Genomic DNA, 6,146 nt, shown 5'->3' on the forward strand with positions numbered 1-6,146 from the left:
GATCCTCACGCGCTCGTGAGCGCTCATTTTTCGCTCATTCGTGAGGAGGAGCGCTGCGCGAGCTAGCTCACGTTTGCCCGCGCTCACGTTTGCTCCGATTTTTTCAGCTCGCGTTTGCCCCACGATTGCGCTCGCGCTCATATTTCGCTCACGGAGCGCTCTATTTGGAAGTATTGCTAATCGTTTTATGTTAATGAGAATGTTTTTTTTTTCAATTCTGATCGAGTTTTTTGCTTAAGGTGCAGCAGGGCAGTGGAAACATTACTTAGTGAACTATTTTTTTGATATAGTAATTGGAATAGCTTATTTTCATTAGCTATGTTTTTGAATAATAGGTTGGATTCGCAAGGGTCAAATCATTTTGAAGACCTACAGTCAGAGTTGAAAGTATAAATATTTTCGAATTAATAGGCCTTATCTTAATAATAATTAAGGTAAGCAAAGACAAGTGCTGGGGGAAGGGTATTAGCGCCTGAAGAAAATGGCCTTAAAACCTTAGAAAAAATTACAAAACAATTCAAGAAGATTTATGCTCTGGTAAGTTTGATTCGATGTTATGTTCATTTGTGATTAAAATATAATATTAAACTATTTTATGTACCTAAAAAGTTTTTTGACTACCTTTCCAGAGTGCGAAAATCATTCCGTTTAATAAATCTTTTGGATTGGAAACGGCTGAGTATTTTTAATAAAGTTAGTCTTTCTCTTCCTTATTCTAGAAAATAGGGTAGGAATTTCCGAACATCAGGGATGATTGTAACTCTTTTAAAGCTTATTTCTGGGTTTTTTTTAAAGGTACAATAAGGCGGTTTTTTTTTTTTTTTTTTTTTTTGGGAGGTTGATCCAGCCGCACATCGTTGATGTCGAAACCTCTAAACTGGGCCCTCGTCCTGTCTCGTCCGTCAGTAGTCTTGTCGTACATTACAACTAGAACCAGATCTGCCAATGAATTAGTACACTTCGACCAAATAAACACTGACGCTGTATGGATCTGACTCTAGAATAAATGCACAGTTGTGTGTTATTCATAAGTCCAAAATGTTCAATTATTCATATAAGTCCAAATATTCATTTGCGGATAACTACCTAACTTGAATTGAATACAAGATTTAAAGCAACCTATCCGAAAGCTACTCTTATCTCAAGTCCCCGACATTTTAATTAATAGCCAAAAAAAAACGTTTCTTTTAAAACCTGTCTGGCTTCTTTTTAAAAAAACAAAAAAAAAATAACAGTTCATATTTTACAAGTCGTGAATAGAAAAAGAGACGACCATTTGATCGTCAGAATTCCAGTAGATCCTCGATTCGCAACAATGGTCGATACAATCACAATCCAACAACCGTTAGTTCAACAGATCAACGAACTTAGTCCGATATCATTTCACTATTGATTGACTCTACGGAAATTTTGACAAATCATAATGGTTTTTATGCTACTTGAATGAAAATCACCGATTCTGATAGAATTTCTAAATTCACTGTTACTAATTTTGTCCCTAAATAACTAAAGGCAAAGTATTAAAAGTTGATATTTATAGTTAAAATCCTAAATTCTACAAAAACTATTTTTTTAAAAACCCGCATCCTAACCTGACACCCACATTAAGATAGGGAAAAATCACATATGTAGCGGTTCATTGTACAAATGTGATATTTCCACTATCGGAGAACCTCCTTGTCTCGATGACAGCTTACCGGCCATCGATTAAGCCCTGAGACTGCGCCAAAGTGGGTTCTCGCAGCATAAAGTGGTGTCCATGTGTAAAAATGGAAGCTTCAGCAATATACTGAACACTTCGATTTTAATTCCACATCGAATCAAATCATACTCTTTGCCAAACAAGCATCAAACCTATGACACTCATTATGACAAAGCCCAGGGTTAAAGGTACAATAAGGCCGTTGCAAATATTTTTCAAAGTTTATGCGACAAAAAAAATTCCATTCCATTTCATTTCCATTCCATTTCCATTCCATAAAATTCCATGAAATACCAGTGTACAGTCCCACGAAAAGTTTTTTTTTCGCAAAAAAAAATCCGTCAATACATCGATATTTTGAAAACCAATAATTGGAAAGCAACTGGACGCATGTAAAATGCATTTTGAAACACTTTTTTCATCCAAATATTGAAACCTAGGCTTTTTCATTTTTCAATTTAAAAAAAAGCCATTCATAGGTAACTTTTTTGAAAATAGTTGCAGTTTTTCATTTTTTTAATTAGTTCACATGTTTACCTATTTTTGAAAAAAATATTTTTGAAAAGCTCACAAAATTCTCTATATTTTGCTTTTTTGAACTTTGTTGATACGACCCTTCACAGCAAATTCTGATGTTCGTTTTCAGTTAATATTTACTGAAAACTGCACTACTGAAACTTTCAGTTAGTTTTTCGCTGAACATCAGTAAAAAATTGTATGGAGCTGTCAAAGTTTGCTGAAATTTCTGCAAGTTTTCATTTACTGAAAATTTCTGTAGTGTAGATTCAGTAAATTTAACTGAATTCAGTAATGAGAAATTGGTGTGTTAATTGCTGATATATTGCCATGCAAAGATTTAAAAACAGGGAAATTGATGTTTTCCAAGTCTCACCCTAACCACCCACCACTTTCTAATGTCAATATCTCAGCAACTAATGGTCCGATTTTAAATGTTAAAATATAAAACATTCGTGAAATTTTGCGATCTTTTCGAAAACAATTTTTTTTAAATCAAGGCTAACATTTCAAGAGGGCCAATCTTTCAATATTACGCCCTTTTAAAATGTAGTCTTGATCTAAAAAAATTTAAAATATTGTTTTCGAAGAGATCGGAAAGTTTCACAATTGTTTCATATTTGAACATTTACAAATACCACAAACAAATTAAAATGCATTCTCAATTCGACCTTGATTCTTCAAGAATTCCTTGTATTACAACATATTTCTCTCTCTACAAAATTCACACAAACAAAAAATACCACAAGAAGATCTTCGGTGCGTTTCAAGCTGTATGCCGATCATCCAACCGGTAAATCCTCAATCTTTCGTTGACAACACCCAAATCCCACCACCAACACACAGGGGGAAAGCAGGAATGTAAAAATAACCTTCCCAACGCCGAGAGAAGAAGCATCCTCCCACCAAACACTCAATCTTGGTAACACTTCCACGCGAGTCGGCGCCCACGCTTGGTATTAGAAGTGTGTGCTTCTATGAATTTTCGATCAGAAAAGGTACAAAATCCATACAGGTCAATCTCGACGCGAAGGTCTCGTGACAATAAGGGGGGAATTGCTCGTAAATATTGTATGCTGGCCTCTGCCATTAGATCTAACTTTTCAGTTAAACCCGGGAGAGGACAGGGTGTGTTGTGTTGCGCCGTTGTGCAGTACCAAGCGAACCTCCCTCCAAGTTCAAGGTTGAGACGTGACGAGAGAGTTGAGTAGTACTGAAATGGTTTAGGTCTCTTACCTTTTTTAACGCAGGTCAACGGCAGGCTGCAGGGTAATCCTTTGGTTTTCGGGGGGATTCCGGACCGGAAGCGGGAACAACTCACTTGTTAATTTATGCCACAACACACTTTGAAAAACTTGCTTCTTCTCGTTGTGGAAGGGACTCCAACAGTTTACAACTTTTCTGAATTCTACAAAACACGGTTTACGTGAGCAGAGAAGGCCTCAACCGACCTCAAACCAGGTGTAAAACTGGACACCCCGAAAAGCTCCGAGCTCTGTAAATAAAATATTTAAATTTCGACTTCGACTCTAAACATTCCTAAACATTCCCGAAGGCGGTGGTTTCCAGTTTCACACCCGCTCGTTTGAGGCCCCCCTCCTGTCCACCCCTTCCCAGGGGGAGCACTTTTTGAACTTCCAACACACACAAAACGCGAAGAGAACCGTTTTATTTCCGCCGCGCAGAACAAAACGTCAAAATGGATGACGTTTTAATTATTTTTTATTCTGTATGTTCTCTCCCTTCGGGGCCTTTCGCTGACCGATGACCACTGGCCACTCACACACACACGAGCGCAGGGGGGAGAAATTCTGCTGAACACGACAGCAAAGTGGCCGCCGCCGCGGTGAACGGGTTTTACTTGAAAAAGTGGTCTGCCCGTCGAGTAAAAGTGCGTTCTTTTATGTAATCGCAACGCGTGTGTATGGCGTTCGCTAAATTCCGTCACTGGTTGCACCGATTCCTCCCGCGGGACGTCGCACTCGTGACCAATTTTTCCTCTTGCGCCTTCTCCCAAGGGTAGGAGAGGAGACAGCACTTTGCCTAATTTAATTTGCGCAACTTTTTGCACTGCTCCCGGGAGCTCCCCCTCGCTAAAGTGGCCGATAACGGGGTGATTTTCCTCCGGAGAACCGACGACGTCACACTGTTTAGTGGCCACCGTGATTTCCACGAAAAAATTCCGCGACACTCACTTGACAGCTTCTTCGTTTTTCGCCTCTCTCTCTAAAAAAAACACCACCCAAATTGGCAAACAAGAAAAGCACACAAGAGTTGGAAGAAAAAGCTGTCCCTGGAGTAAACACCGTCGTAGCAGGTTCCACACCACCAAAAAAACACCGTAGAAAAGGGTCTCCGAACCTTGTCGACCGCGGGACACGACTTGCGTGGTCAAACGTCTACTAATCACTGAACGACGACGGGGAAAATTTTGCTGACGGATCTCGTTGTCGTCGTTGCGTTGCGGGCACGGTGGGAAAATGAGAATGTTTTTCTTCTTTTAAATTAAATTTAAAAAAATTTCATGTTTATTTTTGGCACGATATTTGGGCAAATTTTTGGGTTTATTGATTAATTGAATTTCATAATTTGTAGTATATTTTAAATCTTTTTTTTTAAAGAAATGTGTCCTGAAATCAATTTAAAACAATAAAACTAAATATTTCTTTAGAAATTTCAAATCAGTCAAAACTAGCCATAAATGGTTATTGTTTTTCTCACCGTGCGTGCTCCAACACAAACAAAACGATTTTTTGACCGCGCGCTGTCAAACGCATGCACTGAAGAAAAAGTTCGATGAGGGGTACTCAAATTAAGCAAAACTAAAGTCGAACAACAGTGCAGGCTAAAAAAATCAAACCGATTTATCGATAATCGATCGAAAAACTTCTTAAATTCTTAAATTCTAAAATTCTAAAATTCTAAAATTCTAAAATTCTAAAATTCTTACATTCTTAAATTCTTAAATTCTTAAATTCTTAAATTCTTAAATTCTTAAATTCTTAAATTCTTAAATTCTTAAATTCTTAAATTCTTAAATTCTTAAATTCTTAAATTCTTAAATTCTTAAATTCTTAAATTCTTAAATTCTTAAATTCTTAAATTCTTAAATTCTTAAATTCTTAAATTCTTAAATTCTTAAATTCCTAAATTCTTAAATTCTTAAATTCTTAAATTCTTAAATTCTTAAATTCTTAAATTCTCAAATTCTTAAATTCTTAAATTCTTAAATTCTTAAATTCTTAAATTCTTAAATTCTTAAATTCTTAAATTCTTAAATTCTTAAATTCTAAGATTTTTAAATTCTTAAATTCTTAAATTCTTAAATTCTTAAATTCTTAAATTCTTAAATTCTTAAATTCTTAAATTCTTAAATTCTTAAATTCTTAAATTCTTAAATTCTTAAATTCTTAAATTCTTAAATTCTTAAATTCTTAAATTCTTAAATTCTTAAATTCTTAAATTCTTAAATTCTTAAATTCTTAAATTCTTAAATTCTTAAATTCTTAAATTCTTAAATTCTTAAATTCTTAAATTCTTAAATTCTTAAATTCTTAAATTCTTAAATTCTTAAATTCTTAAATTCTTAAATTCTTAAATTCTTAAATTCTTAAATTCTTAAATTCTTAAATTCTTAAATTCTTAAATTCTTAAATTCTTAAATTCTTAAATTCTTAAATTCTTAAATTCTTAAATTCTTAAATTCTTAAATTCTTAAATTCTTAAATTCTTAAATTCTTAAATTCTTAAATTCTTAAATTCTTAAATTCTTAAATTCTTAAATTCTTAAATTCTTAAATTCTTAAATTCTTAAATTCTTAAATTCTTAAATTCTTAAATTCTTAAATTCTTAAATTCTTAAATTCTTAAATTCTTAAATTCTTAAATTCTTAAATTCTTAAATTCTTAAATTCTTAAATTCTTAAAT

The 6,146-nt window shown here is 34.1% G+C and overlaps 1 protein-coding gene across 2 annotated transcripts in view; it reads right to left on the reverse strand.

Moving 5' to 3' along the window:
* LOC120421176 (protein kinase C and casein kinase II substrate protein 3) overlaps nt 1-4,623 on the reverse strand; it is a 77,114-nt gene extending 72,491 nt beyond the window's left edge. Inside the window, exons 1-2 of one of the 2 annotated variants that reach the window (XM_039584372.2) lie at nt 4,414-4,623; nt 3,455-3,626 (exon numbers count right to left, since the gene is read on the reverse strand). The gene's annotated coding sequence lies outside the window, so the exon portion shown is untranslated. The remainder of the gene's footprint in view (nt 1-3,454; nt 3,627-4,413) is intronic. The other variant, XM_039584371.2, reaches the window with a different exon arrangement.
* Nucleotides 4,624-6,146: the final 1,523 nt, after the last annotated feature.

The sequence above is a fragment of the Culex pipiens genome, chromosome 2 (assembly GCF_016801865.2).
Source record: "Culex pipiens pallens isolate TS chromosome 2, TS_CPP_V2, whole genome shotgun sequence".
Taxonomy (NCBI): Eukaryota; Metazoa; Arthropoda; class Insecta; order Diptera; family Culicidae; genus Culex; species Culex pipiens.